This window comes from Pongo pygmaeus, chromosome 2, assembly GCF_028885625.2.
Source record: "Pongo pygmaeus isolate AG05252 chromosome 2, NHGRI_mPonPyg2-v2.0_pri, whole genome shotgun sequence".
In the NCBI taxonomy this organism is placed as follows: Eukaryota; Metazoa; Chordata; class Mammalia; order Primates; family Hominidae; genus Pongo; species Pongo pygmaeus.
The window spans coordinates 105,847,645-105,861,152 of NC_085930.1; the positions used below are offsets into that span (position 1 = coordinate 105,847,645).

General features: G+C 48.1%; 1 protein-coding gene across 1 annotated transcript in view; it reads right to left on the reverse strand.

Annotated features, from left to right (window-relative positions):
- Positions 1–13,384, reverse strand: part of DHX30 (DExH-box helicase 30) — a 76,154-nt gene extending 62,770 nt beyond the window's left edge. The window contains exon 1 of the mRNA XM_063661200.1: positions 12,265–13,384. The gene's annotated coding sequence lies outside the window, so the exon portion shown is untranslated. The remainder of the gene's footprint in view (positions 1–12,264) is intronic.
- Positions 13,385–13,508: the final 124 nt, after the last annotated feature.

Consider the following 13,508-nt stretch of genomic DNA (forward strand, 5'->3'; position numbering starts at 1 on the left):
CTAATTTTTCTTTTTTCTTTTTTTTTGAGACAGGCTGGTCTCGAATCCCATCTCTAGTGAAAGTACAAAAAGTAGCCAGTCATGGTGGTACACACTTGTGATCTCAGCTACGCGAAGGCTGTGTCACGAGAATTGCTTGATCCTAGGTAGAAGTTGCAGTGAGGAATTTTTTTTTTTTTTTTTTTTTGAGACAGATTCTTGCTCTATCACCTAGGCTGGAGTGCAGTGGTGCGATCTCAGCTCACTGCAACCTCCACCTCCTGGGTTCAAGCGATTCTCCCGCCTCAGCCTCCCAGGTAGCTGGGACTACAGGCCTGCACCACCACACCCAGCTAATTTTTGTATTTTTAGTACACGAGGTTTGGCCATGTTGGCCAGGCTGGTCTTGAACTCCTGACCTCAAGTGATCCACCTGCCTCGGCCTCCCAAAGTGCTGGGATTACAGGCACGAGCCACTGTGTCCGACCGACTTTTTTTGTTTTTGGAAACAAGCTCTCACTTGGCAGCCCAGGCTGCGGTGCAGTGGTGTAATCATGGCTCATTGCAGCCTCAACTTCCAGGGCTCAGGCAATCCTCTGGGACCACAAGCATGTGCCACCATGCCTGGCTAATTTTTTTTTTTTTTTTTTTTGAGACGGAGTCTTGCTCTGTGGCCCAGGCTGGAGTGCAGTGGCGCAATCTCGGCTCACTGCAAGCTCCACCTTCTGGGTTCACGCCATCCTCCTGCCTCAGCCTCCCAAGTAGCTGGGACTACAGGTGCCCGCCACCACGCCCGGCTAATTTTTTGTATTTTTAGTAGAGACGGGGTTTCACCATGTTAGCCAGGATGGTCTCAATCTCCTGACCTCGTGATGCACCCACCTCAGCCTCCCAAAGTGCTGGGATTACAGGCGTGAGCCACCGTGCCCGGCCATGCCTGGCTAATTCTTTTTATTTTTTATTTTGTTGTTTTTGAGACGGAGTCTCGCTCTGTTGCACAGGCTAGAGTGCAATGGCACGACCTCGGCTCACTGCAACCTCTGACTCCCGGGTTCAAGCTATTCTCATGTCTCAGCCTCCCGAGTAGCTGGGATTACAGGCGCCCACCACTGTGCCCGGCTAATTTTTGTATTTTTAGTAGAGACGGGGTTTCACCATGTAGGTCAAGTTGGTCTCGAACTCCCGACCTCAGGTGATCCGCCCGCCTTGGCCTCCCAAAGTGCTGGGATTATAGGCATGAGCCACCACGCCCAGCCGGCTAATTCTTTAAAAATTATTTGTAGAGACAGGGTTTCACTATGGTGCCCAGGCTGGTCTCAAACTCATGGTCTCAAGTGATCCTCCTGCCTAAACCTCCGAGAGTGCTGGGATTATAGGGATGAGCCACCGTGCCCTTTTTGCCAACTTTTTGTAAATAAAGTTTTATTGGAACCCATCCATGTTCATTCATGTATATATCATCTGTGGCTGCTTTTGAACTTTCATGGCAGAGTTGAGTAGTTGCAACAGAGAGCATCGGGACCTTTGCAGAAAACGTTTGCTAAGCCTAGTTTTTGATATGTTTTCCTTCTTTCTTTCTTTTTTTTTTTTTTTTGAGATGGAGTCTTACTCTATCGCCAGGCTGGAGTACAGTGGTGCGAACTTGGCTCACTGCAACCTCCGCCTCCCGGGTTCAAGCAATTCTCCTGCCTCAGCCTCCCAAGTAGCTGGGACTACAGGTGCGCGCCACCATGCCCAGCTAATTTTTATGTTTTTAGTAGAGACAGGGTTTCATCATGTTGGCCAGGATAGTCTTGATCTTTTGACCTCGCGATCCGCCCATCTCGGCCTCCCAAAGTGCTGGGATTATAGGCATGAGCCACTGTGCCCAGGCTTTTTTTTTTTTTTTCCTCTTTTTTTGAGATGAAGTTTCGCTTTTGTTTCCCAGGCTGGAATGCAATGGCACGATCTCAGCTCACTACAACCTCCGCCTCACAGGTTCAAGCAATTCTCCTGCCGCAGCCTCCCAAGTAGCTGGGATTACAGGCATGCGCCACCAGGCCCAGCTAATTTTGTATTTTCAGTAGAGGTGGGGTTTCACCATGTTGGCCAGGCTGGTCTTGAACTCCTGACCTCAGATGATCCACCCACCTAAGCCTCCCAAAGTGCTGGGATTACAGGCATGGGCCACCGCACCTGGCCTTTGCTATGTTTTTGAGAAACGTTTTTGGTAAACTTACCATAAACTGAGAAAGCTAATGGCTGTAATGGCTGGTAAATGGTCATGCAGTTTCTGATTTTTCTTTTTTTTTTTTTTTGAGACAGAGTCTCCTTCTGTCCCCAGGCTGGAGTGCAGTGGTATGATCTCAGCTCACCATAACCTCTGCCTCCTAGGTTCAAGCAATTCTCCTGCCTCAGCCTCCTAAGGAGCTGGGACTATAGGCATGTGCCACCACATGCAGGTAAACTTTTTTGTAGAGATGGGGTTTTTACATGTTGCTTAGGCTGGTCTCCACCTCCTGACCTCAATTGATACACCCTCTTTGGCCTCCCAAAGTGCTGGGATTACAGGCATGAGCCATTGCACTGGCCTGATGCTTTAATTTTAGACATGGATCTTGCCACACTGGCCAAGCTGGACTTGAAATCCTGGGCTCAAGCAATCCTCCTGACTCAGCCACCACAGCCAGCTCCTAGAGTTCTTTTCTTTTGAGGTAAAATTTACATGCAGTAAAATCCACAACTCTTGCATATCATTCCATAAGTTGGTATGCAGACACCTGTGTAATATAAATCTGTATCAAACTGCAGCTTATTATCATCACCCCAGAAAGTTCTCTCATGCCCCTTCACTTCCCCAGAGGCAACCACACTTCAGTTTAACCTATTCTGTAACTCCATGTATACTGAATCATACACTATATACTCTTGGGTAAGACTCCCCAGTGTTGCATGTATCAAGTTTATTCCATTGGGTTATTGATTAATTGGTCAGCTGAGTTACTGGTCTTTTCATTACTGAGTTGTAAGAGCTCTTTCTATACTCTAGAAACAAGTTTCTTTTTTTTTCTTTTTTTTTTTTTGAGATGGAGTTTTGCTCGTCCACCCAGGCTGGCGTGCAGTGGCGAGATCTTGGCTTACTGCAAACTCCACCTTCCGGTTTCAAGCCATTCTCTTGCCTTAGCCTCCCAAGTAGCTGGGATTACAGGTGCCTGCCACCACACCAGGCTAATTTTTGTATTTTTAGTAGAGATGGAGTTTCACCAGGTTGGCCAGGCTGGTCTCGAACTCCTGACCTCATGATCCGCCTGTCTCAGCCTCCCAAAGTGCTGGGATTACAGGCGTGAGCCACTACACCTGGCCACAAGTTTCTTATAAAATTTATAAAATTTATGACTTACCCCTAGTTGGGCACGGTGGTTCGCACCTGTAATTCCAGCAATTTGGGAGGCTGAGGCAGGCAGATCACTTGAGGCCAGGAGTTTTTGATCAGCCTGGCCAACACAGCAAAACCCCATCTCTACTGAAAATACAAAAATAAACTGGGCGTAGTTGGCACATGCCTGTAATCCCAGCTATTCAGGAGGCTGAGTCATGAGAATTGCTTGAACCTAGGAAGTGGAGGTTGTGGAGGTTGCAGTGAGCGGGGATTGTCCCACTGCACTCCAGCCTGGGTGACAGAGCAAGACTGTGTTTAAAAAAAAAAAAAAAAAAAAGTAAAAGCTGGGCGCAGTGGCTTATGCCTGTAATTGCAGCACATTGGGAGGTTGAGGCAGGTGGGTCACCTGAGGTCAGGAGTTTGAGAACAGCCTGACCAACATGGTGAAACCCTGTCTTTACTAAATACAAAACATTAGCTGGGAGTGGTGATGGGCGTCTGTAATCCCAGTGACTTTGGAGGCTGAGGCAGGAGAATCGCTTGAATTTAGGAGACAGAGGTTGCAGTGAGCTGAGATTGCGCCACTGCACTCCAGCCTGAGCAACAAGAGTGAAACTCCGTCTCAAAAAAAAAAAAAAAAAGCTAAAGCCAGGCACGGTGGCTAAAGCCTGTAATCCCAGCACTTTGGGAGGCCAAGGCGGGGGGATCATGAGGTCAGGAGTTCGAGACCAGCCTGACCAAAATGGTGAAACCCCGTCTCTGCTAAAAATACAAAAATTAGCCGGGCATGGTGGCAGGTGCCTGTAATCCCAGCTTCTCGGGAGAATGAGGAAGAAGAATCGCTTGAACCTGGGAGGCAGAGGTTGTAGTGAGCTGAGATCGCACCACTGTACCTGGGCAACTGAGCGAGACTCTGTCTCAAAATAAATAAATAAATAAATAAATAAGAAGCCAAAAAGGAAAAGAAAAAGAGGCTGGACACGGTAGCTCACGTCTGTAATCCCAGCACTTTGGGAGGCCGAGGTGAATGGATCACCTGAGGTCAGGAGTTTGAGACCTGCCTGGCCAACATGGTGAAACCCCATCTCTACTAAAAATACAAAAATTAGCCGGGTGTGGTGGTGGGCACCTGTAATCCCAGCTACTTAGGAGGCTGAGGCAGGAGAATCCCTTGAACCTGGGAGGCGGAGGTTGCAGTGAGCAGGGATCCTGCCACTGTACTCCAGCCTTGGCAACAAGAGCAAAACTCCATCTCAAAAAAAAAAAAAAAAAAAAAGAATGAAAGAAAGAAAGAAAAGAAAAAGAAAAGATTTATAATTTACAATTATTTTCTCTTTTTTTTTTCCCTTGAGACAGGGTCTCACTCTGTCACTCATCACTCATGCTGGAGTGCAGAGGCACAATCATGGCCCACTGCAGTCTGAACCGTACAAATATTTTCTGTTATCCTATGAGTTGTCCTTTTATTTTCTTGTGGGTGTCCTGTGAAGCACAACATTTTACGTTTTGGTAAAGTAGAATTTCTCTATTTTTCTGTTGTTGTTTACACTTTTTTTTGAGACTGACATGCACCACCACATCTGGCCAATTTTTGTATTTTTAGTAGAGACGGAGTTTCACCATGTTGACCAGGCTGGTCTCGAACTCTGGACCTCAGGTGATCCACCTGCCTTGACCTCCCAAAATGCTGGAATTACAGGCATGAGTCACCAGACCTATTTTCTTTAGTTTGATGCTTTGACATCTTGAGGCCTTGCTGATTCTGGAGGGACTGCCCCCACCCGGGTTAGTCAATTCCTAGAGACAGTAAAAGACTTGCCAGTAAGTATGCCTTTTATATGTAAACCAACCAATCCAGAGTCCAAACCCCCAACCACTATCCTCCTGCCCTAACTACCCTGGGGACAGGTAGGAGATGACTAGGGAAAGCCCCTATGCCCCAGGGCATGCTGAAATTATTCTAACTTGCCTATCCAGGCCCCTGGAGGCGACTCATGCCTGTAATCTCAGGAATTTGAGAGGCCAAGGCATGCAAATTGTTTTAGCCCAGGAGCTGGAAACCATTCTGGGCAATACGGCAAAACCCAATCTGCCTCTTCTAAAAATACAAAAATTAGCAGGGTGTGGTGGCACAAGCCTGTAGTCCCAGCTACTCTGGAGGCTCAGGTGGGAGGACTGCTTGAGTCCAGGAGGTTGAAGCTGCAGTGAGATGTGATAGAGCCACATACTCCAGCCTGGGTGACAGACGGAGACCCTGCCTAAAAAAGCAAAACAAAAACTAGGACATCCTGGCCGGGCACAGTGGCTCATGCCTGTAATCCCAGCAGTTTGGGAGGCTGAGGCGGGTGGATCACCTGAGGTCAGGAGTTCCAGACCAGCCTGACCAACATGGGGAAACCCCGTCTCTACTAAAAAAAAAAAAAAAAATTAGCCGGGTGTGGTGGCACATGCCTGTGATCCCAGCTACTGGGGAGGCTGAGACAAGAGAATCACTTGAACCCAGGATGCGGAGGTTGCGGTGAGCCCAGATCGCGCCATTGCACTCCAGCCTGGGTAACAAGAGTGAAACTCTGTCTCAAAAAAAGAAAAAAAAGAAAAAAAAATTAGCTAGGCATGGTGGCGTGCACCTGTAATCCCAGCTATCCTGGAGGCTGAGGCAGGAGAATCACTTGAACCCGGGAGGTGGAGGCTGCAGTGAGCCGAGATAGCACCTTTGCACTCCAGCCTGGCAACAGATGGAGACTCCATGTCAAAAAGAACAACAACAAAAAACCCCAGATAATATGAATAGATCTATAACAAGAGATTGAATTAATAGGCCAGGTGTGGTGGTTCACGCCTGTAATCCCCACACTTTGGGAGGCCGAGGTGGGCAGATCACCTGAGGTAGGAGTTCGAGACCAGCCTGGCCAACATGGCGAAACCCTGTCTCTTCTAAAAATACAAAAATTAGCCAGGCATGGTGGTGTGTGCCTGCCGTCCTAGCTACTTGGGAAGCTGAGGCAGGAGGGCTGCTTGAATCCAGGAGGTGGAGGTTGCAGTGAACCGAGATTGCACCAGTGCACTCCAGCCTGGGCGACAGAGTGAGACTCTGTCTCAAAAAAAAAAAAAAAAAAAAAGATTAAATTAATAATAAAAAACCTACCCACAAGGAAAAGCCTAGTCCAGATGGCTTTACCACTTAATTCTACCAAATGTTTGCAAAATTAATACCAATTATTCACAAACTCTTCAAAAACAGGAACGAATTCATTTATGAGCCAGTATCACCCTAATACCAAAAAACAGAAAAAGAAATCCCAACAGAAATACAGGTTGGGTGCCTTGGCTCAAGACTGTAAGTAATCCCAGCACTTTGGGAGGCTGAGGTGGGAAGATCACTTGAGCCCAGGAGTTTGAGACTAGCCTGTGCAACATAGTGACACCTTGTCTCTACAAATAATTTAAAAATTAGCCAGGTGTGGCCGGGCGCGCGTGGCTTACGCCTGTAATCCCAGCACTTTGGAAGGCTGAGGTGGGCGGATCACAAGGTCAGGAATCGAGACAATCCTGGTTAACATGGTGAAACCCATCTCTACTAAAAATACAAAAAGTTAGCTGGGTGTGGTGGCGGGCGCCTGTAGTCCCAGCTACTAGGGAGGCTGAGGCAAGAGAATGGCATGAACCCAGGAGGCGGAGCTTGCAGTGAGCCGAGACCGCGCCACTGCATTCCAACCTGGGAGACAAAGTGAGACTCCGTCTCAAATTAAAAAAAAAAAAAAAATTGCCGAGCGTGGTAGTGCATACCTCTGGTCCTAGCCACGTGGGAGGCTGAGGACTCACCCCGCCAGATTGTCTGTTTCTACTTGAGTAACTTTTTTTTTTTTTTTTGAAAGAGTTTCAAAAAAAAACCCTGCGCTTTGGTTGCCCAGGTTGGATTGCAATGGTGCGATCTGGGCTCCCTGCAACCTCTGCCCCCCAGGTTCAAGTGATTCTCCCGTTTCACACTCCCAAGTAGGTAGGATTACAGGCATGCGCCATCATGCCCGGCTAATTTTGTATTTTTAGTACAGATGGGGTTTCACTATGTTGGTCAGACTGGTCTCGAACTCCTAACCTGAGTTGATGCACCCACCTTGCCTCCCAAAGTGGCATGAGTCACTGTGCCTGGCCGTGTGTGTGTGTGTGTGTGTCAGAGTCTTGCTTTGTTTGTTGCCCAGGCTGGAGTGCAGTGGCACCATCTCTGCTCACTGCAACCTCCATCTCCTGGGTTCAACTGATTCTCCTTCCTCAGGCTCCTGAGTAGCTGGGATTACAGGCGCCTGCTACCATGCCCAGCTAATTTTTGTATTTTTAGTAGAGATGGGGATTCACCATGTTGGCCATGCTGGTCTCAAATTCCTGACCTCAGGAGGCTGAGGCAGGTCGATCACCTGAGGTTAGGAGTTCAAGACCAGCCTGGCCAACATGGTTAAAACCCATCTCTACTAAAAATACAAAAATTAGCTGGGCATGGTGGTGGGTGCCTGTAATCTCAGCTACCCAGGAGGCTAAGGCATGAGAATAGCTTGAACCTGGGAGGCAGAGGTTGCAGTGACCTGAGATCGCGCCACTCCACTCCAGCCTGGGCAACAACAGCAAAATTCCATCTCAAAAAAAAAAAAAAAATGCTGGTTATGATGGCTTAAGCCTCTAATCCTTCACTTTGGGATGCCAAGGCGGGTGGATCACGAGGTCAGGAGTTCGAGACCAGCCTGGCCAACATGGTGAAACCCTGTCTCTACTAAAAATACAAAAGTGGGCCAGGCGTGGTGGCTCATGCTTGTAATCCCAGCACTTTGGGGGGCAGAGGCAGGCGGATCATGAGGTCAAAAGATCGAGACCATCCTGGCTAACATGGTGAAACCCTGTCTTTACTAAAAATACAATTAGCCAGGCACGGTGGCAGGTGCCTGTAGTCCCAGCTACTCGGGAGGGTGAGGCGGGAGAATGGCGTGAACCTGGGAGGCAGAGCTTGCAGCGAGCCGAGATCGCGCCACTGCACTCCAGCCTGGGCAACACAGCGAGACTCCGTCTAAAAAATAATAATAATAAATAAATAAAAATAAAAATACAAAAGGTAGCTGGGCATGGTGGTGGGCGCCTGTAGTCTAAACTACTTGGGAGGCTGAGGCAGGATAGTTGCTTGAACGCGGGATGTGAAGGCTGCAGTGAGCCGAGATGGCGCCACTGCATTCCAGCCTGGGCAACATAAGCAGACTCCGTTTCTAAAAAGAAAAAGAAAAAGAAAATAAAAGGACTATCTGCAGCTGATTGTGGCCACCATATTATTATGTATTTAGACTTGATTAGATTTATTTTTTGGATATGGTCTCCCTTTGTTACTCAAGCTGTAGTGCAGTGGCGCTATCATGGCTCACTGTAGGCTGGAGCTCCCAGGCTCAAGCAGTCCTCCCAAGTATCTGGGACCACAGGCATATGCCACCACACCTGGTGGCTAATTTTTGTATTTTTTGTAGAGATGGGTTTTCGCTATGATGCCCATGTTGGTCTGGAGCTGCTGGGCTCAAAGGATCCACCCATCTCAACCTCCATAAGTGCTGGGATTACAGACATAAGCCGCAGCGCACGGCCAAGAGTGACTTTTTTTGTTTTTTGATGTGAAGTCTTGCTCTGTCACCCAGGCTGGAGTGCAATGGCATGATCTTGGCTCACTGCAACCTTTGCCTCCCGGGTTCAAGCAATTCTCCGGCCTCAGCTTCCCGAGTAGCTGGAATTTTAGGTGCCCACCACCATGCCCGGCTAATTTTTGTATTTTTTATTTTTATTTTTTGAGACGGAGTCTCACTCTGTCTCCCAGGCTGGAGTGCAGTGGCATGATGTCGGCTCACTGCAACCTCTGTCTCCTGGGTTCAAGTGATTCTCCTGCCTCAGCCTCCCAAGTAGCTGGGATTATAGACACATACCACTATGCCTGGCTAATTTTTGTATTTTTAGTTGAGATGGGTTTTCACCATTTTGGCCATGCTGGTCTCAAACTCCTGACCTGGTGATCTGCCCACCTCTGCCTCCCAAAGTGTTGGGATTACAGGTGTGAGCCACCATGCCCAGCCAATTTTTGTATTTTTAGAGATGGGGTTTCACCATGTGGGCCAGGCTGGTCTTGAACTCCTGACCTCAAGGGAACCACCCGCCTCGGCCTCCCAAAGTGCTGAGATTACAGGAGTGAGCCACTGCGCCCAGCCAAGGGTGACATTTTTATCTTTCCTAATCCCCTATCATCCCTTCTCAATTCAGTCCTAAAGTCAGATTGCAGAGAGCAAGGCATGTCTAAGCATATTAAGGGTGGCCTAGCATGGGATGTTGGGAAGGTTGGTTGGAGAGTGCATACGTAGGCGGGCAACTCAGCATGGAGACTGGGTATATTAGGAGAACTAAGAAAACAAATGAACATATTGAGAATAATGGCAGCCAAATCTCTCACTGTGAGAGAAAAATTTACAAATATGTATTTAGCCAAGTTTGGAATGGTTTGAGTTTGTGTGACAAAAATAAGTGGAAAGTTTGATGAGGAAATGAATTATTTATATACTTTTTTTTTGAGTGGGAGTCTCGCTCTATTACCCAGGCTAGAGTGCAGTGGCCTGATCTCAGCTCACTGCAGCCTTTGCCTCCTGGGTTCAAGCGATTCTTCGATTCTCCTGTCTCAGCCTCCCAAGTAGCTGGGATTACAGGTGCATGCCACCATGCCCGGGTAATTTTTACATATATATTTTTTGAGACGGAGTCTTGCTCTGTTGCCCAGGCTGGGGTGCAGTGGCACAACTCAGCTCACTGCAGCCTCCACCTCCCAGATTCAAGCAACTCTTCCTGCCTCACCCTACCGAGTAGCTGGGATTACAGGTGCCTGTCACCATGCCTGGCTAATTTTTTTGTATTTTTTAGTAGAGATGGGGTTTGGCCATGTTGGCCAGGATGGTCTTGAACTCCTGACCTTGGGTGATCAGCCCACCTCGGCCTCCCAAAATGCTGGGATTACAGGCCTGAGCCACTGCGCTTGGCCTAATTTTTGTATTTTTGTAGAGACAGAGTTTCACCATGTTGGTCAGGCTGGTCTTGAACTCCTGACCTCAGGTGATCAACCTGCCTCAGCATCTCAAAGTGCTGGGATTACAGGCGTGAGCCACAGTGCCTGGCCACTTTTTTTTTTTTTAAATATACTTTCTTTCTTTTGAGATGGAGTTTTTGCTCTTTGTTGGCCAGGCTGGAGTGCAATGGCGCGATCTTAGCTCACCGCAACCTTCACCTTCCGGGTTCCAGCCATTCTCCTGCCTCAGCCTCCGAGTAGCTAGGATTATAGGGATGTACCACCACACCTGGTTAATTTTGTATTTTTAGTAGAGATGGGGTTTCTCCATGTTGGTCAGGCTGGTCTTTAACCTGAGGTAATCCGCCTGCCTCAGCCTCCCAAAGTGCTGGGATTACAGGCGTGGGCCACCACACCAGGCCTTAATATACTTTCTTTTTTTTTTTTTTTTCAGACGGAGGCTCGCTCTGTCACCCAGGCTAGAGTGCAGTGGAGCGAGCTCAGCTCACTGCAAGCTCCACCTCCCGGGTTCATGCCATTCTCCTGCCTCAGACTCCCAAGTAGCTGGGACTACAGGTGCCCGCCACCATGCCTGGCTAATTTTTTGTATTTTTAGTAGAGACAGGGTTTCACCATGTTAGCCAGGATGGTCTCTATCTCCTGACCTCATGATCTGCCCGCCTTGGCCTCCCAAAGTGCTGGGATCACAGGTGTGAGCCACTGCACCGGGCCAATATACTTTCAAAATACCTCCACAAAGGGATCAATTGAGCCTAGAAAGTGGAGGCTGCAGTGAACCATGATCACACCACTGCACTCCAGCTTGGGTGACAAAGCAAGACTTTATCTAAAAAAAAAAACCCCAAAAGCAAAAAAAAAAACAAAATACCTCCATAGAAAATAGTGATTAATTACAAAGGCAAAAAGAATAACTTCACAGTAGAGAAACCTGGATGATACTCTGTCATCAATGTAACAGGAGAAATGAAATTATGCACCACCTGATAGAATGCAATGCAAAGAACACAAAGAACAAACATCAGACAAACTTAAATTGAGAGTCATTCTACAAAATAAATGCCTTGTAATCTTCATAGGTATCAATGTTGTTAAGGTTTAAGGACTAAGGAACTGTTCCATATTGAAGGAGATGAAACTATTAAATGCAAAGTGTGATTTTGAACTGGAAACTTTTGCTATAAAGGACTTCATGGTGCAATAGGAAAAACCTGAATGGGGTCTGGGGATGGCATCAGTGTTAATTTCCTGGTATAAATGATTGTATTGTGATTATGTAAGAGAATATATAGACTATGTCTGTAGAAAATACACATTAAAATTTTTGATAGTGATGCGTATTATGTCAGCAACTTACTCTTAGATGATTCAGGAAAAGTTCTTTGTATTATATTTGCAACTTTTCTGTTAAATCTGAGAAAGTTTCAAATTAAAAACTTTTTCAGACGAGTTTGGCTCTGTTGCCTAGGCTGGAGTGCAGTGGTGTGATCTCGGCTCACTGCAATCTCCACCTCCTCCTGGGTTCAAGCAATTCTCCTGCCTCAGCCTCCCGAGTAGCTGGGATTGCAGGCATGCACCACCACGCCTGGCCAATTTTTGTAGTTTTAGTAGAGACGGGGTTTCACCATGTTGGCCAGGGTGGTCTGGAACTCCTGACCTCGTGATCAGCCCGCCTTGGCCTCCCAAAGTGTTGGGATTACAGGCGTGAGCCATCTCGCCTGGCCCTCCTAATCACATTCTATTAACTTTTTTATTTAATATATTTTACTGTCCGTGACATAGCCCTCAGGAGATCCTGAAAACATGTACATACCCTCATTTTTAAAAGATCTCAAAAACTTACCAGCAGTTAGTCACTTTCTCACAAGCAATTAGCTACTTGCTTCTCTGCGATCACATAGCATTATGTTCACAACTCCATGATGGCCAGTCATACTTTTCATATTTCTGAAACAGGGTTTCGCTCTGTCGCCCAGGCTGAAGTGTAGTGAGCGGCGCGATTATAGCTCACTGCAGCCTCCATCTCCCCAGCTCAAGCGATCCTCCCACCTCAGCCCTCCAAGAGGCTAGGACCATAGGCTTGCAACACAACGCCTGGCTGATTTTTGTACTTTTTGTAGAGACGGGGACGAGTGTGGTGGTCTAGAGCTTCTGGGCTCAATCGATCCTCCTGCCTCAGCCTCCCGAAGTGCTCCGCCCGGCCAATCATACCTTGTTAATCATTTAAAAATTTTCGGCTTCTATGTGGGCCATTCATTAACTCATCAAGTATATACTGTACATCTATTCCTTGTCTCAGGTGTTCAGGATACACCTGTGAACAAGTTAAGATTAGGTTCTCGTGTAATTTATGTGGAAGGTAAATGAGAAACTAGAAACACCGGGTCGTGGTGAGCGCTATGCAGAAAGTGTATGGGTGTGAACAGTTGTTCAAGATTAAGATCTGACAACTGCTTTCTGAAGTCCTTTGAAGCAGTGAATCTGAACGCGTCTCGTAAGTGAAAATCAGAAGGGAAGACCTGCTGAGGTCTCGGAAGAGCCAGTGCAAGGACCCCTGGGGCAGGAATGAGCCGCTGTGGCTGGACCCCTGAGGGAGTGGAAGGCCTGTGAAGCCGAAAAGCCTAGGCGTGGGAGTCCCAGATGGCTGTTCACAAATGCCGCCGGGCCGCTGGGGGTGGAGGGTCTGAGGGAAAGCGGGGCCCGGCGCAGTCCCAGTCCGCGTGCAGGGCCCTCGGCCAGCACTCGATACCCTAGACAGGCTTTCCCCTCGGCACTTCTCGCACCAGGCCTTTTCCCTCCAGCGCAGGCAGGCTATGACACATAACCCACCTGCGGTTGTTGACCGCATAATGATTCGACGTCGGTAGCGAGGAAAGAGCAAGGCTCAAAGACCGGCGCTCACTAGGGGAGAATGCAGCCTACGGAGGATGGCGGAAGAGGCGGCTGAGGCTGCAGGACGTGCCACACCAAGGCGCGCCCGCACGAGTGCTGCGCATGCGTGTGCGCTGGCTCGCGTCAGATACAGTGCCAGTTCCGAGATGGGGCGGGGCCGGGCGTCCGCGCCGGAAGGGGGTTGGCTGGGCGGGG